This window comes from Typopeltis vanoorti, chromosome 22 (genome assembly GCF_054136105.1).
Source record: "Typopeltis vanoorti isolate ZY-2024b chromosome 22, IOZ_Tvanoo_1.0, whole genome shotgun sequence".
NCBI lineage: Eukaryota > Metazoa > Arthropoda > Arachnida > Uropygi > Thelyphonidae > Typopeltis > Typopeltis vanoorti.
The window spans coordinates 10,564,195-10,586,099 of NC_143570.1; the positions used below are offsets into that span (position 1 = coordinate 10,564,195).

A 21,905-nucleotide genomic window follows, 5' to 3' on the forward strand; every position below is an offset into this window, starting at 1 on the left:
CTACAGTTAGCAACTCCACGAACAAAGCCCGAATTCCAATGCCAGGGTTCTTCAACACCTGTTCCTGCAGATCTGCGAGGAATTCTGCTGTACGAACGCAATCAGATCGTCTGCTAGGGATCTTTCTTCTTGCTACATCCTCGTAGTCACCATTGCAAGTCTCTAGTTCATGCCTGATTGTTTTTACTGTATTCAGGGAGCATTGGGCAGCAGTCGTAATATCCTTATTTTGATGGTGGGCACGAATCATCATGATACAAGTTATTATCTTCCATGATTCAGGTGGGTTCCAGCTATCCATCCTTTCTGACATCTTGTATATGAATGAAGAAGGGTCCAAACTTTTAAATGAAGAGAAGTGTGTGTTAATACATGTAACTTACGGAAAAATATAATTAATTATAAATATGTCAAATTTATCCCGAACACCCTGTATTTCTTGGCATCTTTAACTTATCAGTGCTGATATCCCATTAGTCCTATTGGCAAATTCTTATTTAGTTTGTACAATGACTTTAGTACCTCTTCTTCATCCAACAAAGATGCAGCAGTGACCTCAATGTTGCATATTTGATGGCTTTCAGCAAAATGCTAAATTATTATAGTTAAAAGCAATATTAGTCTGAATTTATTTATATCATCTCAATCTCTTCAGCTGCCTTTTTTCTGGCAAATTATTTCGTTTTATAAGCACTTACTTATAAAAGTGCTTATAAACAAAAGCAGAACAAATGAAATGGAAGTGAATGGTTTTCGGTATGCATTACTAGGTAGCACAGCACAGGATGACGCAATATACATGTAGTTGTTTTCAGCAGTCTAAAATGGCGACTGCTTAAGGAGTGCACAACTATTGCATTTTTTTTTTTTTTTTTTTTTTTTTTTTTTTTTTTTTTTTTTGTAGGCAAAAGGACATTCAAAAAAGAGACATATCCTGTTTATGGTGAAGTGTTTATCACATGTAGCCATTCACAACTAGGTCCAAAAATTTTCGCAGGGACACCTACACTTCACAATGAAGTGTAAGTGATCTGTTCACCTGTTGAGATTGTAACAGAAGCTACTGTGAGATGGGTAGAACAGATGATCTGAGATGGTAGGCAGATAGCCTACAGCATAATGTATGATAGCTTATATTTTTGGAACATGTGCATGTAGGGTGCACAGAAAAGTGAGCCATCAACACAAAATTAATCAAATGGATCTGGCTTGCAACATCTCTTTTGCTATGCTGGTGAAGAAGAAGAAGACATGTTAAACAGGATTTTTACAGGCAATGAATCACCACTACCAGCCTGAATCAAAGAATGCTTCAATGCAACGGAAACATCCTACTTCATCAGCAAGCACAAAGTTCAAGGTTATACCATCAGTGGGAAAGCTTATGGTCTTTTGGAATTCCCAGAAAGTAATGCTGGCTCATTTTAAGTAGCATGGTGAAAATGTGAATGCACATTGTATTGTGAAATTTTATTACGCTTTGGGATACAATTCACCAAAAAGCAGGCCTACTGACACGATTACTGCTGTTGCATGACAATGCAAGACCTCATACAGCTACAGGAATCCTGAAGAAAATTCAAGAACTTCATTTGGAAGTCATTCAACACCTTATGACCCCAACTCATCCCCAAGTGACTTTTACCTGTTTGGCCCATTGAAACAGCATCCTGGTGGCAAACATTTTGCTGATGATCAGGAGGTTGAAAATGAGGTGTGGAGTTGGTTGAGACAACAGACAAAAGAACTGTATGCTGCTGGTTTTGGATTGATAAAGCAATGAAAAATATTTTTCTGTGGTTCATATTTCACTTGTTTTATTATTTTTAACTATTTGTAACTTACTGACTTTCTCTCTTTTTACTGACTTGGTATTCAACTACAGACTGGTTAATAAATTACTTAGCACACAGCTGACAATAAATTTCTATTTGGTAGCAGACTGACATGTTTGCCAAGTAATGCATTATATACTTAAACTGATGTTACTTGCCTTAGTGGAAAGATGGTACTAAGAGTGGTGGTCTCTGGCTTTCAAACCTTCATCACACCCCAAACAGCTGACAGACACATCTAAATTCTTCAATTATGATTTTCAAGATGACTTGCTAGATATTTTCCCTTCAACTTCAATGTAAAAATTACTTCTGATATACTGTCTTTCAGATTTCCCTAATAAGAAAGTTATAAGAATTTGAGGTGTTAATAGAAGATAATGCATGATATAGATAATAAAAAGCTATCTGGCTATCTATAGTGAAAATGGCCTGAAACGAGATAATTCCGATATGTAGTACAAAGCTAATTGAACTACCTGGATATCCACAAAAACTGAAAATGATCTAAAATGGGGAAATTCCGTGATGAACAGGAGCACTCAGCATTTGAATGTTGTTTGTTGTTATTAGGATTGATTTTTAATGCACATTTATTGGTAGCCAAAGCTATAATAAACCAAGTCCAAATTTACAATGTAACAACAGAGGAGGGGGAGTGGGGAGAAGTAAAGAATTGATTATACTGATTTAAAATAGATACATTTTCACAAAGAGATCAGAAAATGCTAAAATAGTGACTGCAGTAATTACCAAACTGACTACAGTCTTCTTATAGCTGATCCCAATTACCTGGGATTTAACAAAAGTGAATATCTGGGTGAGTTTCCTTATTTTATTATTATTATTTATTATTTTGTGACACCTACAAGGAGTCCAAAGACTCATCGAGGGAGAGTGTGCTAACAGCATCGAACGATTCAACCCCTTCCAACTACTAATGCGCTCAAACTTACTTAACTTTTTGAGTGAGCCATTAGTACAGAGGCTCTACCAATCTTTACTGGCGATTATTTGATGTAAAAAATACATGTGTAGAGGCTTAAGTGCTGTGAGGACATCATGTTGGAGGCTTAATGGATTTTTTACAACACTCAAAAAGAATTAAAATAGAATTTAATACTTCCTATATTTCGTCCTAGTCACTAGGACATCTACGGGGATTACAAAAACAATTAATGTAACATATACACAAATAACAAACAATACTAAGCCCAACCATGTGGGTGACACTAAAGTCCTATCTAGGTAGAGCGCCCTCTAAGGGCAGTAGTAGGTGGCCTGGAATGTAAGGTGGGACCTCTGGTGATGAGTGTTTCCCAAATCTTCGGAAGTTTAATGCAACCGTATTTATTGAGATTTGGTTGGTTTTTGAGAGCTGCTGCTGCTGCTTCTAAGAAAAGTCTCTCTTTCTTGAATTTGCTTTGGTGGAGCATGGTGGTTTTCTTCCATGATACTCTGTGGGTGGTGTCCAAAACATGGTCAGCCAAGCCTGAATGGCAATAGTTGTGTGTTCCTCTAGACAGATGGATGCTGATCTGCCTGTCTGTCCAAAGTACGCCAGCTTACAGGAACAGGGTACTTTGTAAACTCCAGGCAGAGAGAGAGAGAGGAGGGAGCTGATCTTTTGTAGAACGGATAAGGGTAGCAAGTTTGCGGTGGGGCTTATATGCTGTGTGTAGGTTGTACTGTTTTAGTATCTTGGCTATTTTTTCGGATGTGCCACGGATGTAGGGTATGGTGATGGCATTTTTAAATTCTTGTTGACGAGAAGGACGGGGAATGGGGGAGGAGTTGATTATTTTTTTGATACTGTGATCGCTGTAGCCATTGGAGAGGAAAGTGCTGTGTATGTGGTTAAGCTCAGTAGTGAGGGCGGTTCCACTGGAACAAAGATTGTGGGCTCTCTTGGTAAGAGTTTTAATGATGCCATATTGTTGAGCAGGGTGGTGGTGGGAGCGTTTGTGGATGTATCTGCCTGTGTGCGTGGGTTTTCTATATACCGTGAAGGAAAGCGTACCGTTGGGGAGGCGTGTGACTAAGGTGTCTAGGAAGGGTAAACAATTGTTCTTTTCCTTTTCCATAGTGAACTGGATTCTTGGATGTAGACTATTGAGATGACTGAGGAAGGAGTCTAACGTGTCTGGGCCATGAGGCCAAATAGAGAACACATCATCTACATATCTTAGCCAGATAGAAGGTTTGAGTGGGGCTGAGTCTATGGCTCGTTTTTCGAAATCTTCCATATAGAAATTGGCAAGGGGGGGGGGGGGGTGAGAGGGGGGAACCCATGGCAGTTCCCTCTATCTGCTTGTAGATTTTGTTGTTCCAAGAGAAATACCCAGAGTTAATGGCAAAGGAAAAGAGATCTAAGATGTCAAAGGGAAAAACGTTTTCTAAGAGAGAAAAGGTGTCAATTAAGGGAATATTGGTAAACAAAGAGGAGATATCAAAGCTTACCAATATGTCTGTCTTATTCAAGGTTAAATTTTCTGTGAGGGCTTTAAAGTGGGTCGAGTTTTTTATATAGGAAGGGGACCTTCCGGTGAGGGGGATCAGAGAGTTGGCCAGCTGTTTAGATAGTCTATAGCAAGGTGCATTGGTGGCATCTACTATAGGCCTGAGTGGGGAATTGGGTTTGTGGATTTTTGGTAAACCGTATATTGGGGGGGGACGTTTTCCCTCTGACATCTTAGATCTCTTTTCCTTTGCCGTTAACTCTGGGTATTTCTCTTGGAACAACAAAATCTAAAAGCAGATAGAGGGAACTGCCATGGGTTCCCCCCTCTCACCCCCCCTTGCCAATTTCTATATGGACGATTTCGAAAAACGAGCCATAGACTCAGCCCCACTCAAACCTTCTATCTGGCTAAGATATGTAGATGATGTGTTCTCTATTTGGCCTCATGGCCCAGACACGTTAGACTCCTTCCTCAGTCATCTCAATAGTCTACATCCAAGAATCCAGTTCACTATGGAAAAGGAAAAGAACAATTGTTTACCCTTCCTAGACACCTTAGTCACACGCCTCCCTAACGGTACGCTTTCCTTCACGGTATATAGAAAACCCACGCACACAGGCAGATACATCCACAAACGCTGCCACCACCACCCTGCTCAACAATATGGCATTATTAAAACTCTTACCAAGAGAGCCCACAATCTTTGTTCCAGTGGAACCGCCCTCACTACTGAGCTTAACCACATACACAGCACTTTCCTCTCCAATGGCTACAGCGATCACAGTATCAAAAAAATAATCAGCTCCTCCCCCATTCCCCATCAACAAGAATTTAAAAATGCCATCACCATACCCTACATCCGTGGTACATCCGAAAAAATAGCCAAGATACTAAAACAGTACAACCTACACACAGCATATAAGCCCCACCGCAAACTTGCTACCCTTATCCGTTCTACAAAAGATCAGCTCCCTCCTCTCTCTCTGCCTGGAGTTTACAAAGTACCCTGTTCCTGTAAGCTGGCGTACTTTGGACAGACAGGCAGATCAGCATCCATCCATCTAGAGGAACACAAGTCTTACATCTTCAAACACAACTATGGCCATTCAGGCTTGGCTGACCATGTTTTGGACACCACCCACAGAGTATCATGGAAGAAAACCACCATGCTCCACCACAGCAAATTCAAGAAAGAGAGACTTTTCTTAGAAGCAGCAGCAGCTCTCAAAAACCAACCAAATCTCAATAAATACGGTTGCATTAAACTTCCGAAGATTTGGGAAACACTCATCACCAGAGGTCCCACCTTACATTCCAGGCCACCTACTACTGCCCTTAGAGGGCGCTCTACCTAGATAGGACTTTAGTGTCACCCACATGGTTGGGCTTAGTATTGTTTGTTATTTGTGTATATGTTACATTAATTGTTTTTGTAATCCCCATAGATGTCCTAGTGACTAGGACGAAATATAGGAAGTATTAAATTCTATTTTAATTCTTTTTAAGTGTTGTAAAAAATCCATTAAGCTTCCAACATGATGTAAAAAATGTGAGATCTGTCCAAGCAATCATTTTGGGAAGTATACACCACTTCTCAGCTTCTTGAAGATAAACTGATAATTGGTTATACATAGCTTTTAATTTTTCAGGAAATGACAACATATACTAGAATATTAATTAAAAACTTTAATCAATACCTTCCTATATTTTGGCAATATTACATTGCCATCTTCAAGGATCACAAAACAATGATATGTGCATGCGGGCACTAACACTAAACAAATAAGATTGAAGAAAGGCAAATGGAGTAGGTCCTAGAGTCTTAAAGGTGCGCCCTAAGCAAGCTAAATTGGATTATCTTGTCCGTTGTTCCATCGAGTCGTTTTCGACTTGATGGAACATAACAACAACAGAACAAGTATACAAAATATATCTATTACAAGAAGAAAGCATTAGAATGCTATATCAATCATGATTAACAGATTATCTAAAAGAAGCCCAAATCAGTGAAGATAAAGAAGAAGAATGGAAAACTTTAATAAAGATGATCCATAAAGCAGGCTCTTAAGTACTTGGAAATAATAAAAATAAATTTTAAAAAGAAAAACATTAAAAATCTGGAACACAGATATAGAAAATGTAATAGAAAAACAGATGGAATACAAATCACTCCTTCAAAAAGATACAAAGGAAACAGAAGAAATATAGCTAATACCATATTACAGAAAGCTGGCCAAGATAATTGGGAGAGATTTATTAATACAATAGAAGACATACAAGTGACACAGTTTAATTATTTAGGCTGCATAATAACATATCTAAAAGATAAAGATATAGATGAAAAAATAAAGAAATTTCAGAAAATGGAAGAGTTGACACTGTCAACAAGTGTTAAGTAAATAAAAGAAGATATTGGAGATGACGTTCTTATTCAATGTTCGAGGAAACACTGAATGAAAAGTTGTCTTCTGTCTTAAGGATGTTATTTATTTTTTTATTGGAAAAAGTGATGGAATTTAGTGAAATCAGAAACTGTAAATTGGCTTAACATGAAGAGCTTTACTTAGATATGTTATTTATGAAGTAGTAGAAGAAACTTCTTTTTCTGGTACAAAAAGTGGTAATTTGTGCGTCAAATTGAACTGTGAGAGGTAATAATATTTATAATCCAGTGAAATAGGAGGAATGATTGAAAAAATCATATGCTAAATAAGAATTAAAAAAAAAAGGATCCCATGAAAGTGAAGAGATAGTTCTGTTTTCAGGAAATGGCCTAACAAGAAAACTGACTCTGATGATCATTTGTTTTGTGTAAACAGTCTACAAGACTGTTTACACAAAACAAATGATCATCAGATTTAGTCTTGTAGACATGATTTATGTTAAACCAGTTATAGAAAAGGTCAGAGTGAATGATTATATTCTTTTAAGATAAGGAGATATTTAAAGTGTAGACTTATTTTGAAGGCCTTGGATCCAGTTATTTAATTTTATTCATTTTCAGTTTCATTAAATGTGTATATTTTTGTATTTGGTGTCGAGTCAATAATTTTATGGATTCTAAAAGAAATAGAGTTAAAAGTTATTGCACCAATCGGAATGAACTCTTATGTAATTACTTAACACTCGGTGTAAAACAATCTCTTTGCAGAGATGAAGAATGATATAAAATAACAAGACCCATTATCATTCGTACATAGTACCTGTTACCTCTCCTTAAACTCATCAATTGATGAAAGGTTCAAAAACCACAACCGGGAACCTATTCTCCATCCTCCAAGCAATAGTCCTGACACCCTTGCTTGAGTACACTTATACAATTTCCAGGAGTGACCACCCCTGTTCTCTCCCTTCCTGTCACGTACGAAAAAACGTTTTCAGTGTTAATCCTATAAACTCAGTAACTTATATACTTTTATCATGTTCCCCCTTATTTGCTATCAGCTAGTTTCTGAAGTCAGCAGACCTTCAATCTATTCTCAAAAGGAGCATTCCATAAAATCAGCACAATCTTGATCACATAAGTAATAGGCCAATCAGTATCCTTTAGTGGTGGTGGCGGTTAAGATACTGGAGACGTTGATAAAAGACAGAATTCAGGACTAGGTGGACAGGAATATGATACTGAATATTAGATCATCTCCACTAATTCTTTATCCCATGGAATCCAAGCAACCAGATTTACATGCAGAATTTCAAATGTGGCCTTATTAAACTCTTATAAAAGAGGAATAATAATGAATAACAATCTCCTTATACCCTTGAAAGATGTTCTTCAACAGGACATAATCCGATGTGCTGTTTTGGCAACCTTTGCAATATGTCCTCTAAACTTCAACTTCTTGTCCATAACTCCCAAATCTCTGGCCTCATTAGTTTCCTGCAGTTCAATATAGTACACAGTTTGTGATCTCTTCATTCCAGAGTACAGCCACACTTTACAACCATTTACCTTGGCATTCACTGCTAGTCTATTTAATCACCCTGCAGAATCTCTAACATCATCTTCAATGACTATTGTTTTTCATTTCCCAGAATCCAGTTGACTACAGAAAATAATAATAGCTTGCCTTTTCTAGATACTCTAATCACACATCAACCAAATGGCACCTTTCCTTTCTCAGTTTAGAGAAAACCCACCTGTACAAACAGATAGATATATACATAAGCTTTCTCATTATCCCTCCCCTTTCAACAATATGGTATTATCAAAGCTCCTGTCAACAGAGCCTCCAACTTCTGTTCCATCCAGCCTTCCCTTTCTGATGAACTCTCCTTTATTTGACAGACCTACTTGTCCAATTATAACAATACCAAAAAGAATAAAATTAGTTGTTCCTCACATCCTCAACATACAGACTACACTAATGCTATTATTATTAGTACAGTGGAACCTCAGTTATCGAATGACTCTCATCTCGAACAAAACGGTTCTCGAACATATTTTCCGAACAAAAAAATGCACCAGTTTCTAAACAGAATCTCGGTTCCCGAACAGGCAAACTGGCAACCACGTGCTCTGCAGGCTGAGATTAATTACAGCAGGAGAGCATCAGTTACGGGGTGCTTAAGGGTCAAAGCTGTATAACTGAGAGGAGACCTCCACATAGCCTTTAAAGGAATGCGGAGAACCGACCAGGGCTTCTAACCTAATGTCCAATCCCCACCTTCTCGTGGTGCACCCTGTTGGGTATCTACTTTGATACTGAACGAACGAGGATGGGCTGGCAATTTGGGATTTAGCCGACCAAATTGTATTCTTATTGGTTAAACCAAAATAAAAAATGATGGTACAACATGACAAAATTTCTTGCCGGCTGGGGCGTCGCCCAGTTAAACAAGGCCCCCGTTGTTTTCACCAGGGAACCAGGGTGAACAGCGAAAAGTCAGCTACTGGAACAAATCTGAAAACAAACCCCAACTCAACATCACCAGAGTTAAAGATCAGTACTATCAACATAAGAAGCCTGAATGGCAAAGAAATGGAGCTAGCTGAGGAATTAGATAAGTACCAGATTGGCATAATAGGGGTGACTGAAACAAAAAAGACCAAAACTGGTGAGATCTTTCTGAGCAATAAATACAAAATGTTATATTCAGGCAATGACAATCAAGGAAAAGAAGGAGTAGCCATAGTATTCAACACAAAATACGAGGCTAATCTTCTTGAATGGCAGTCAGTCTCAAGTAGAGTAATGTGGGCAAATATGAGAATGGGGAACTGGACAATGAGACTTATTTGTGCCTATGGTCCCACAGAAGGTTCTACTAAGGTAGAAGTGGAGGAATTTTTTGAGGCTTTAGAAAAAGCAACTGACACAATGAAAAAGGAAAAGTTAGTCCTTGTTGGGGATCTAAATAGCAGAGTAGGAAATGATTGTGAGACATACAAAAATATTTTGGGAAAATTTGGAGAAAAGAGCAAAGCTAATAATAATGGCAAATATCTGTTGGATTTCTGCTCAGGACATGGACTGGTTATTACTAACACCATGTTCCAACATAAAAATGTGCACAAATTCACATGGAGAGAAGAGGCTAGGAATAAGAAAAGTCTCATTGACTATTGTTGATATGTTATTGTTGATAGTGATGTTTTCTCCCTGGTGCAGGACACCAGAGTGTACAGAGGATTTGAAATTGGAAGTGATCACTATTTAGTCTTGAGCAGGATAAAATTCCATTTCATATTGAAAAGAATAACATGTAAGAAAGTTTTAAAGCGAATAAAAGTTGAGCAGCTCTCAGATGTGAACTGTAGACTAAAATACAGAAAGATTATTGATTATGTCCTTTTCCATTTGGCTAACATTTATTGCATGTTAAAAAAAATAAATAAATAAAATATTTTTTCCCTTTCCCAGCCTAAGGATTTTTGAAGGGATGCATGATGCAATGTTATACGAAGGAAGGATACCAGAGAAGATATTAATTTAATAAGAGATGAACAAAAATCAGATATTGGTTGTAATTATATATAAAAAAAATGAATAGTAATTTATAAAATATGAATCAGAACTGTTTTTATAAAATTTTTATACCATACTTATTTTTCATTTACATCTACATATTTATCTTTCTGTTTTTTCCCAGCACTCTGTGAACATACTTTGATATACTTATCCATTTTTCAGCCTTTCTATTATCACCTGTTTTGAAGTATTTTTTGATCTGCTAGCTCTCTTCTAACAACAGTATCATAGTCTAGTAGTTCATCATCCCCATTTTTTTTGTTTTTATTTATTTTGTATTTAATCAGTTCACAAGTTATAAAACTTTTAGCACACTAGCGCTATCTCTGGGCAAGAGTCAAAAGAAGGAATCTGTTGATATTTTATTTGAAAAGGGCAATATTATATGAGGTAGCTGTTCCAAAGAATAGTCTTTTTAAGGATGACTATGAGGCCAGTGTACCAGTGTTTAATGACTTGTGTTTGTTTTTTGTGTGCAGTACACACGTTGTGTCCTTACAGATGCACCTTACTGTTATGCTCATACTGTATTCAGTAAATTTAGAAGAGTTCAAATATGACGCAATAATCTTTAACTTCATTCCTTTCAGAATCTGGGAATTGATTGACTTAACTAATAATAAAAAATATATATATTTTAATAAAGCTAAAAACTATATACAGTAATCCCTCAATTAGTGCGTCATTTTTTTTCGATACCCAAATTCGATTAGCGCGCCTATATACATCATAAAAATAAATGTTACAGATTTTAAAAATTTTCTATCTATGCATTTTTATGGCTAACTATTTTAAAAAATCACTCACCAGAATAAAATAATTTAGTTACCGATTTAAAACATTTTACAAAGTTATTTTTAATGGCATATTACACTACTTCCATGTACACTATGTATACTATGTTCCAAATTTTTACCGCCAAAATTTACGCCATCTGCTATAGTACGCTCACAGATTTGAGACACCTCGACACTTCAGCGCATGTCAAAAGGAGAATCCATTCCGGTAATAGGGTAATCACTCCGTCTTCTGGGATGAGTTGCTTATTACACGTTGGAAAATTAACTTCTCTTTTATGATCATTGTAGTTTTTAAAGTGGTAACTATTTTGTTTGTATAACAGTTGGGAAATTTCATCTATAAAGCACGTTATTTCACGTGCTGGCGACCAATTCGTACGTCCTTCATTTCTTTCTCCCCTTCAAAGATAATGTCCAAAAGTCAATTAAATCTTATTTTGAAGAATTGAATGATTCTGATCTGCTAAATTTAGATGCACAGTAGGAAGTTCCCAAAGAATATGAAGAAAATTTAACCACTGATAGTCAGCCAAAAGAGATTTCACAGAAACAATTTGAAAATATTTTTCGTACAATCGAAGTTTTTAAGCAGCAATGCTTGGAGGCTGACCCTGATGAAAAGAGAAGCAGTAAAATTTGCAGAAGAGTAGAAGAGGCAATAGGGTCATGTCGTCGGTTGTATGAAAAAAAGAAACAAAATGCCCACCAAACTACATTAGCTCAATTCTTTGTTAAGTAGAATAATAAAATTTATATTCTGAATATGTTTTATTGTCTTTCAGCTTCATGGTTTTCCTTTAACTAGGCCGTGGGATATACCTTAATTCTTTTATAAAAAATTAAGGTTCAAAAAAGAAATTTGAGGAACAAATTATACTTTTACCCATAGGTTATTATATTCGATTAGTGCATTTTCGATTAATGCACCTGTTTTAAAGGGATTAGGCGCAGTAATCAAGGGATTGCTGTACATGGTAAATATAATTAAATTAATAACTATAAAAACTATTGGGGTTCCAAGGCCTTCTAAATAAAACTATGCCAGCCTGGTTGGCCGGTACAGTATGACCTTTAATGTCTTTGCACTATAAAAAAAAACAAATAAAAATAAATAAATTAAAAAATAAATAAAACTATACTTTGAGATCACCTTTAACAGTTTGTTTCACATGTATAGTTCGCCCACCGATTTGAGGTCCCTCGACACTTCTGCGCATGTCAGAAAAAGGAGAATCCATTCCGATAATAGGGTAATCAGTCTGTCTTCTGGGATGTAATAATAAACAAACTGAGTTTGTTTATTATTACAGGTCGGAAAATTTAGCTTTTCTTTTATGAACATTGCTGTTTTTAAAGTGTAACTATTTTGCTTGTATAACAGTTGGAAAAATGTACGTAGAGTGTTAATGTGTGCAAATACTGCGTTCTACATAAAACAATGTCACTTCGCTCCATGATGATAAGTTTCCTTTAATTCTGGGACTTTTTGAAACAAAATCCGATTTCATGAAGTATTTTCCTTAAAGTTTCTCTTTTCCAAGGAAATTTAATTTTTTCTTTAAGCACAGGAATCAATTTCGGAACAGTTGGCACTCTTTTCTCGACCACGTAAAATTCGTGAATAGTTCTTCTTATAACGTCTACATCAAAACCATTCAAAGCTATGGTTTCGATGGTTTTCTTTCTCTGGCGCTTTTTTTTAGAAGATTTAAATTTTGGCTTACCTTCACCTTTTGATTCCCTACAAACTCTTTTAACAGTCGACCCCGATACGCCTGCAATAGCACTTGCACGTTTTATGACTTGAGAAAGGGGAAGAAGAAGACGGCCTTCTGACAATTCTTTTTCGCAGAATGTCAGCACATTATTCAATATTCTTTTGCAAGAACTACTGAAACGTGTAACAATAGAACTTGTTGACTGTACTGGATCCATCATACAAATTAATAATAAAAAAATAATGCAAAAAAAGAACAACAAAAATCAAGCTAGTACTAGTACAGCGAGAGACAAGAAAGCACGTGATTTCGCATGTTGGCGACCAATTCATACATCATTTCTTTCTCCCCTTCAGCATGAATCGACTATTCTTGGCATCAAGCCAAGAAGGGATCTAGAAATGGTGGGCGAACTATACTTAATCAGTCTACCAAAATGAACATTTTGCTTTTCACAACAAATTTCTTCAAAAACAATAAATATGCATTAGTCACTTTTTTTTTTATCAGATTTTTCTCAAAATATAAAACTTCTCCTTAACTTCCAAAGGTCTTTGCAGTATTTCTTTATTAGCATACATATTTTTTCCATTCATCCACACTGTTTCACTGAGTTTAGCTCTGGCAATTTAATTACAAGAAGCACAAATCAGAAATTCTTTACCAGAGAAAAACAATTCCTTTTACTACTTTATCAACAAAATACATCAAATTAGAGCTCTATCATGCAACTTTAGTTTCAGATTTGCCTAATTTCATCACTTGTATCCATGAAAATAATTTAAAATCACTGATGTCCTTGAGATAGAAGATAAAACTTTCCATTTAGCATTTTTTCAAACAATGGTATAGAACATCTAGTTAATATCTCCTTTTATTACTATTTTCCAGTCCAAGGATTCATTTCGACTGTCAAGTTTTTCAAAAACATCCTAAGAACAAAATTATCTAGTATTCTTGCTTAAACTTTCATTCTCTCTTGTTTGTCCCTGTTACCAAAAAATATTGTCGGTACCGAATGCTCTCAGTCAGCAGTCAATTACCAATTGGCCTCTTCGTTGAGCATATGTGCACATGTTCCACTAAGCAGCAGACAAATCTCAAATTATTTATTCTCAACTACTTTACACTTTTTTTTTCAACATAAATATTAGTTTCTTACTGGGCATATCAGAAGTGCTGATCAAACATAGTTACAAAACCAATTCACACACAAGAGGTTACAAAACTAATAGTACACTGTTGCCGTGTGTAGGCAAGAGTTACAAGGAAAAAGAACTTGTTGGTATTTTACTTGAAGAGCTGGGCAACATTATGTGAGGTAGGCTGTTCCCAAGAATGTGGTAGTGGTTTACTTGAATTACAGCCAAAGTAACTAATGCTATGAGGCCAGTGTATTAATGTCTCGCACTTCGCCTGTTCTGGTTGGCTTGCCCATTTTGTAGAATGAAAAATCAGAATTTCTGTGAAGAAAAATATTGCCACTTCTTTTTAAGAGAGGCAGATAGAACTGAAGAAGAGAAGCAGATTTGGTGAGTTTGAAAATAAACTGCAAAAGAATGTTGAACTATTACTTATGCTTTATCAAGCTTTATTAAGGGAATGCAGAGGAATAAGGGACAACAGTTCAGTGAAACAGCACCTTTAGAAGAGATATTAAAATAGGCTGTCTGTGAAAAGGTGAGACAGTATGAGGTTGGGGGGATCAAATAACATTAAGAAGCTTTTAGGGAGGTTCTTGGTGCACCATCCCAAACATGAGAACAGTATTCTAAAGTTGGACTGATTTGTACAGAAATAGTAGTTGGGTGGGTGAAAATGGCATCTTGAGCAGAAAAGGACACAGTTATTTAGTGACCAAAGAAGCATCACATCTGATGTGATGTTGGTGCAAAGAAACACTAGAGGTAAGTGCTTAATTGAAGAAAAGAGATATGATCATCTCTAGTGATTTGTGTATTATCGAGGGTAAAGGAAGGCAGAGTGGGGATTTTTTTTCTTTCCTTTTTTTTTGTGGGAGTGAAAAAAAAGCAGGACTTCTGGTAGCAGTGAAGGCAACTAGATAATCCTCATCAAAGAATATGACAGTTTGCATTTAAGATACCTGTAGATGATCTTGAAGTCTAAGATGTTCTTGGCCCTGCAAGGAGGAAAGATGGAATTTACTATTGTCAGCAAAACTATGACCAGAGTTACTGGAAAGTACAGGAGAAAGCAGGTAATAGAACAAAACCTTGAGAGACACCTGCATTGTAGGGGAAGTTCAAAGAAAGGAAGCCACCTAACACAATGTTCAGAGTTATCAGACAGGTAGAAAAACAGGCTATTCAATTACATCTTTGGTCCATATTTTGATCAGAATGTGGACAAAAGATGGGAATTTGCTAAGCAGTCCTTTGATGCTAGGCTCAATGAAATGTTCTGGGAAAATGTCCAGAGTAATAGCCCAAATTTCTTCAAAAACAATCCTATGGTTTGTATCCAGGTAGGTGATGTCAACTAGATCAGTCATAAATCTAGAGTGGCATAATTCATATTGGTAGCCATCATTTAACTGGTAGGTCTAGAAATAGTACAGAAGTCAACTGTTGATTAACTTCTCCAAAATTTCAGAGGCATGAGGTTAAGACGAAAAGTTGGTAGTTTGATAGCAAACTTTTATCTCCCTCCCTCCTCTGGAATTGGATGAATACAAAAGAGGCTTGCTTCCATGTATGGGGACAGATGACAGCTAAGTATAAAACAATATGGATACAGTATAAGAGTGGCATTAGGTCAGGAGGCACAATTATGGTTACAATTGGAAATACAATTAGGATTGGAAGACTTTTTGGTATCAAGATTTTTTTAAGATTTTTCTTATGTCATTCTGGCAAAAAAAAAAAAAAAAAAATCAAAGGAGATATCATATACTGTTGTTTTTGGTATAGCATGAAATGATTTGCTTTGAATAATCAAAGTCATTTATGTAAGAGTTAGAGAAAAAACAATGATTCAGCAAGGTTAGATTTATATTTAGGGTTGGTTGCAGCAGTGCAACTGGGTGAGAAAGAGATGGACACAGAAGACCAGAAGTTAACTCTGATGGCATTTTCAAGGAGACACAACTGTCTTGTGTACAGGGAGTGAGGTTTCTGCATTTGGCCATTTCAAAGTCAGATTTTGAATGGCTAATAGCTGTTTTTCATATCTTGTATGATTAAGCATTGGCTGAAAATGAAGCAAAAGTTCTTGTCTCCTTCCAATGCAAATTTTTCTCTAAAATTACCTAGCACATAGTTTAACAAAAAAGTGTGCTTGAATGTCAATTCACAAAACCACGGTTTAGAAAATTTTGAAATGAGCAGAAAATGAAGGTTTCATTTCAGTGAGGATAACTTCAGGAGCTCACTCAGGGCAAGTGGGAACAATATTTGAACACGAAAAGGATGGAAGAATCGCACTGATTCAACCTTGCTCTGTAGTACTAGAGGACACAAAACTGAGAATAACAAAGTGAAGAGCATTCTGTAGAAAAAAGCTGCACATGATTAAGGTCTGAAATACCAAGACAAGAGGCATTCTTTATCAGTTCTCCTTCCAGCATATCTGAAAGAAGAAATGGTTAAGAAAAGATCAAGAGCATTGAAAAGATGAAGAGGATTACTGGGTATTCTGTTGGTATATGGATGATATGCATTAGATTATTGATTACAGCAAATACTCCTGTATCTCATCCAGCTTGTTAGGTGGAAATGGAAAAAGGAAGCCAATTAGAGTTGTGGATATTGATCACTTAGGAAGAATCCACACGGTTAGCTTAGTGGCACTGCTCTTTGCAACCATATCCCTGGGGAAGGAATGTCCTAGGTTCGATTCCCTTCAATGACGTGAGGAGCTTAAAGGATCTTCCTCAGCCATAGCTAAGTTAGCCGGTCTTTGGCATGGAGAGCAGGGTTTTTTCCACCAGTTAATCTGGGGTTTTTCATCCTGCAAGCAGGCAAACTGGCCCCGTGAACACACAGGGATTACAGTCAAGAATACTTAAGGCCCAGTCATAGGCCTGATTTGTCAGCTATGCCTATCCCAAGCCTGGATAAAATTTGGGGGGGGGGTTTGAAATATTGCCGTACCTTCCCGTAAAAGGGACTCGCAGCCATTGTATCATCATACGAAACTAACTTAGGAAGACTTCACTGTTTGGGCAGACTGTAAGATTACAAGTCATGCTGCAGATGGTTAAACTTTAGAACAGTATGTCAAAGAGATCGGAATAATTTTCAGATTCCAGATAGCAGTTAAGGATAGCAGATAAATAACAGAATGGGAACAAGTAAGCCAAAAACATTCTAGAGGATTCCAGATTTAGCATTCTCTGGTAGGGAACAATGGATAACACACATATTATTTTGTTCAAAATCTTTTAAAAAAATGGTTTTTTTCTTCCCTGGCATCCTATTAATTCTGCTGGATCCATAGAATTAATCACGGCTTATTTCCAGGCTGCTCAACTTTTTATTTATTTATTTTTTTAATGCTCAAGGTGAGTACTTTTTAATTTCTTATTTGCATTTTCAGACAAACAAATTTTTTTTCCAAAATGGTGATGACTGCTAAGTTCAAAGTACTCTTTCCCCATTCTGTACTCTATCCTGTAGGCTAGAGGATGGATCTACAAAACTAATTTTTTCTATATTTCACATATACATGTAGTATAATATGTATGGTCAAAATCACCTTCATTTAGGCTTCATCAAGCCTTTCTTTTCTGAAAAAAAAATTCCCTCAAAATTTGAAAAACATGACTTTGAAGCACAAGTTATGTGGGACCAAATAAAAATTTGAAATTTTTATTGAGAGATAATTGTGACCAGCAGTTATGAAATAAAATTGATCCCATTCTGTTATTGTCATTCCATCAGCCTAGACAGCTTTTTGAAAGTGAAAAAAAACTGCAATTTTCTGTTGAATCTTTCAAAATATTTAGTATATCCACTTATCAAGAGATAATTTTGTTTGAGGATACATTGTGGTTGGTCGGTGAATTTAGCACTCGTGTAAAATTGGTGATTTTTGTCTGTTTTATTATTTTTCCCTTAGAAAATTAGTGTTTTATAATATATTAGTGTAGATTTTAGTGTTTTATAACATATTTTTATTAAGATATTTCAATAATACATATAAGTTTAAAATGGCGGCAAAAACACACAAGAAATGTAATGCTAAGAAGAGCACCACAGGCGAGAATCATAAGGCTAGTCCCGCTAATAAGGTTATTGGCGATATGGAGGAGGTTAAAGGAGGTTAATGAAAATTAATTAACCTCCAAAATAGCAAAATTAAACAAGATCATCAGAGATGACGTGGGAATTACAAAAAGTCAAGAGGTGTTTAAATGAACATATGGAGAAAAAGAAAATTAAGTAGCAAAATAGGAAACAACAAAGCACGGAAACAGATAAGTCAGGAAGTAATGGAAATCAGGTAAGTGCCAATGTTTGTAAAAAGACAGATGTTATTTGGTATGGTGACTCTATAATAAAACATGCTATTGATGAGTGAGTTTGGAGCAAAAATTAAAAATATAAATGAAGCAATTTAAAAACAGAAAAGAAAAGTAAATGAGATACCATAGCAGGTACTAACTACTTAACCAGCAATAAGTTCAAGTATGAGAAAGGAGATGAAGGGGTTATTAGAAGAGGCAAGAGCAAAGAGTGAGAAAGTGAAAATTGTCAGTATTTTACCTCAATATGATAACAATGAATTAAGAAGAAGGGCTATGATGGCAAACAATTTGATGCATAGGATGTGTAGAAGGAATGGATGCGAGTTTTTGGATGGGGGGGATGGCCACCACCTAAATGAATTTGGTATCAGGAGTCAAGAAAAACTAATAAATGGTATGAAACCTAACACAAAGAATCAGGGAAACTAAATTATAAAGGGAGGAATGGTGAAAATGTAAGTGTAAGAGCGACAATGTTATATAACTGTTAATGACGGGAATGGGCTTTGTCATGGAAATGTTGACAAGGTGAGAATGATTTCGACTTTTTGTTCATCCCATTCAGATGCATAAAACCTGTGCAAAGATGTTTATAGGTACAAGGAACTAGAGAAGGATAGACATCTGCAAGTTGTTCAACTGTATCATGCAGACAAGAGTATACAAAAGAAAATGCAGGTAGATTATTACTTCTATACACAAATGCTAGGACTATCAGAAACAAAGAGGTAGATTTGTTGCCTTAGTCAATATGTTGGGACCACAGATTGTAGGCGGTGCCACCTGGCTATCAGAATCAGACACACTAACTGGTAATGAGTCAAAAGGGTACAGTATTTTTAGGAAGAATAGAGAGAATAGGAGAAGAGGGGACATGCTGCTAATGATATCAGATAACTTGAATCCAGTTAGAGTTGAGATCTATGATTGTTGCTAGCTGCTAGTGATAAAGAAGTGCATCACCAAATAGAAAATATGAACGGGAAAAGAGTAATCATAATGGGAGACTTTAATTATCCAAATATTGATTGGGTAGCAGCAGAATCTTGTGAGAAGAATAAAAATGAATTTATTGAGCTGTTGCGGGACAACATCCTCAAGAGTGTTAGATTTGATTACAGTGTCAGAGGATGTTTCAGTTAAAGACATAACTATTCTGACTCTAGTTGGCGACAGTAATCATGCAGTACTCTCGCTCAGGAAATAACTTTGTGAATGTTCCATTCAGAAAAGGTTACATGCTGAACTACAAAGCAGGAAATTATGACCATCTGAGGAGTATAATGAGTTCAGTGGAATGGGATTGGTTGCTGGATGGGTAGTGCATGGGAAGTATTTAAATCGACAGTGAATGGGAAGCATTTAAATAATACTTAAATGATGCAATATCAGTCCTGAGAGTTCGAAGAATAAATAGGGTAGGGGTCAAATGGATGTGTAATCTTATTGAGCAAGAGATTCGTAAGAAAAGAATGATGTGGAAGGAATACCGTGTGCATAAGGATGATGTCTGTTATGAAAATTATAAGTAGCAGGCTAGAATAGTCACAACTGTTGTATGGAAAGCAAAGTCTCTGTGTGCAAAAGACAACCCACAAGAATTCCATCGATATGCTGCAAGTAAAAGAAAGAATGAATATGAAAGAATAACTCTTCTAAATGCAGATGGCATGAGGGTTACAGATGCAGAAGAGGTTGTTCAACTAATGAGTGCATTTTTTGTTAAAAGCTATCAACAGAGTGTATATAACATTGATCTCACTGCTACCTCTTCATTGGATGAAGTAACTCAGGTGTATAAGGATGAGGTATTAGAGCTGTTTGCACAAACTAAATAAGAATTCAGCAATAGGGACTGATGGGATATCAGCACATTTGCTAAAAAGAGTGTTCAGCTGAACTGGCTATTCCTTTGACCAGGCTGTTTATTATGAGTCTCAGAAGAGGGAAGATTCTGCAGGAATGGAAAGAATGTATGGTAATTCCATTTAACAAAGTTGGTGCAAAGACCAATTTATTCAACTATCGACAATTAGTATCTAAGGAGTGATAGTGAAGATTTTGGAAAAATTGGTCAGGGCTCAACATTCAGAAATGGGTTGACAGTGAATCTACTTTGCAATGAGCAACATGGATTTACTAAGGGAAGATCATGTTTTAGCAACTTAGTCACGTTCTATAACAATGTTACCATTGAAATAGACAAGGGGAATGGATACACCATGATACTTTTGGATTTTGCTAAGGCTTTAGCAAAATACAGCATGGTAGCTGTTGCATAAATTGGAGAATATGGGTTTTGGATTATAAAATATTAGTATAGATAAGAGGATGGTGGATTGGCAGATATAAAAAGTGGTATACAGGGGATGTGACTCTGCAAAATTTAAGGTAACAAGTGATGTATTACAAGGAGAGGTGTTATGTCCATTGTTATTCAATCTGTACATTAATGATATTGGAAAGGATTTGACATTAGCGACAGTTGAAAAGATAAGTAGGGTAATCAGGAATGCTGCTGATATGCAGTACTTGCAAAATGATTTGAATAGGCTATAATTGTGGGCATGAGAAAATGGGTGTCAGTTCAATGTTAGTAAATGTATTCATTCACTTTGGCACGATTAGATACCTAATGATATGATGTATTATATTGGTGGTTATTATGCTAGAAGAAATTGATGAAGCTAGGGATCTTGAAGTGTTAGTAGATAGCAAGTTTGAAGTTCAGAGGCCGTGTAGCAAAGATGTCAAATACAACCCAAAAGATAATTGCAATGCTGAAATGAATGTTCACATGTAAAGATAAAGAAGTCATTTTGCCTCTTTACAAGGCCTTGATGATACCTCACTTGGGTTATTGTGTGCAGGTCTGGTCTCTTGGATTCTGTTGTGATTCTGATACAGTGGAGAGTGCAAAAATTATATCAGAATGGTGGAATACTGATTATGAAGACAGATTGAGAATTTGTAGGCTGCAGACACTAGCAAACAGGAGAAAGAGGGGTGATATGATTGAGACTTACAAACTTCTGAAAGAGTCATACAGGATTTCAGTTGATGAAATTTTTCAATTTATGGAGGGTGGGGATAGGACAAGAGGGCATCCTTGGAAGCTGAGAATGAATGCTGCTAAGAAGGGGTGAGGGCTAGATTTTTCTCTCATAGGGTGATGTGTGATTGGAATGGATTGCCATTGGATGTTGTGAGTGCAAGCAGTTTGATTGTATTCAAGAATAAGTATGATAGCTGGTGCATCTAGTATATGGTCTCCCTCAATGAGTCCCTGACTTCCTGAAGGTCTCTCTTAATAATAATAATAATAAATCTAACAGATATGCTTATGTGTTGACGGTTATTCATGACTTATTTTTAACAGTATTAACAACACCAAACAATTTTATCAAAAGATGTTTTATTAACCGCTTGTATTTAAAAACACAGAGAGCTAGAGCCATTTGTTCTAGTGATATACAACTCTGTCCACAGAACTCAAATATCTGTGCCATACGTTCTTGGCCAATGGCTACAATCCCTTCAAATAGATAAAATACTCCTTAGCCACATTACCCCCTCCCTCCTCTAATACACAAGAACACAACATTGCCATTTCTATACCCTATGTCAGAG

At 36.3% G+C, this 21,905-nt stretch overlaps 1 protein-coding gene across 5 annotated transcripts in view; it reads right to left on the reverse strand.

Moving 5' to 3' along the window:
- Stat92E (Signal transducer and transcription activator Stat92E) overlaps nt 1-21,905 on the reverse strand; it is a 477,065-nt gene that overhangs the window by 444,273 nt on the left and 10,887 nt on the right. Inside the window, exon 2 of one of the 5 annotated variants that reach the window (XM_090412267.1) lies at nt 1,994-2,172. The exons of the other annotated variants lie outside the window; for them this stretch is intronic. The gene's annotated coding sequence lies outside the window, so the exon portion shown is untranslated. The remainder of the gene's footprint in view (nt 1-1,993; nt 2,173-21,905) is intronic. 5 annotated transcript variants of the gene reach the window in all.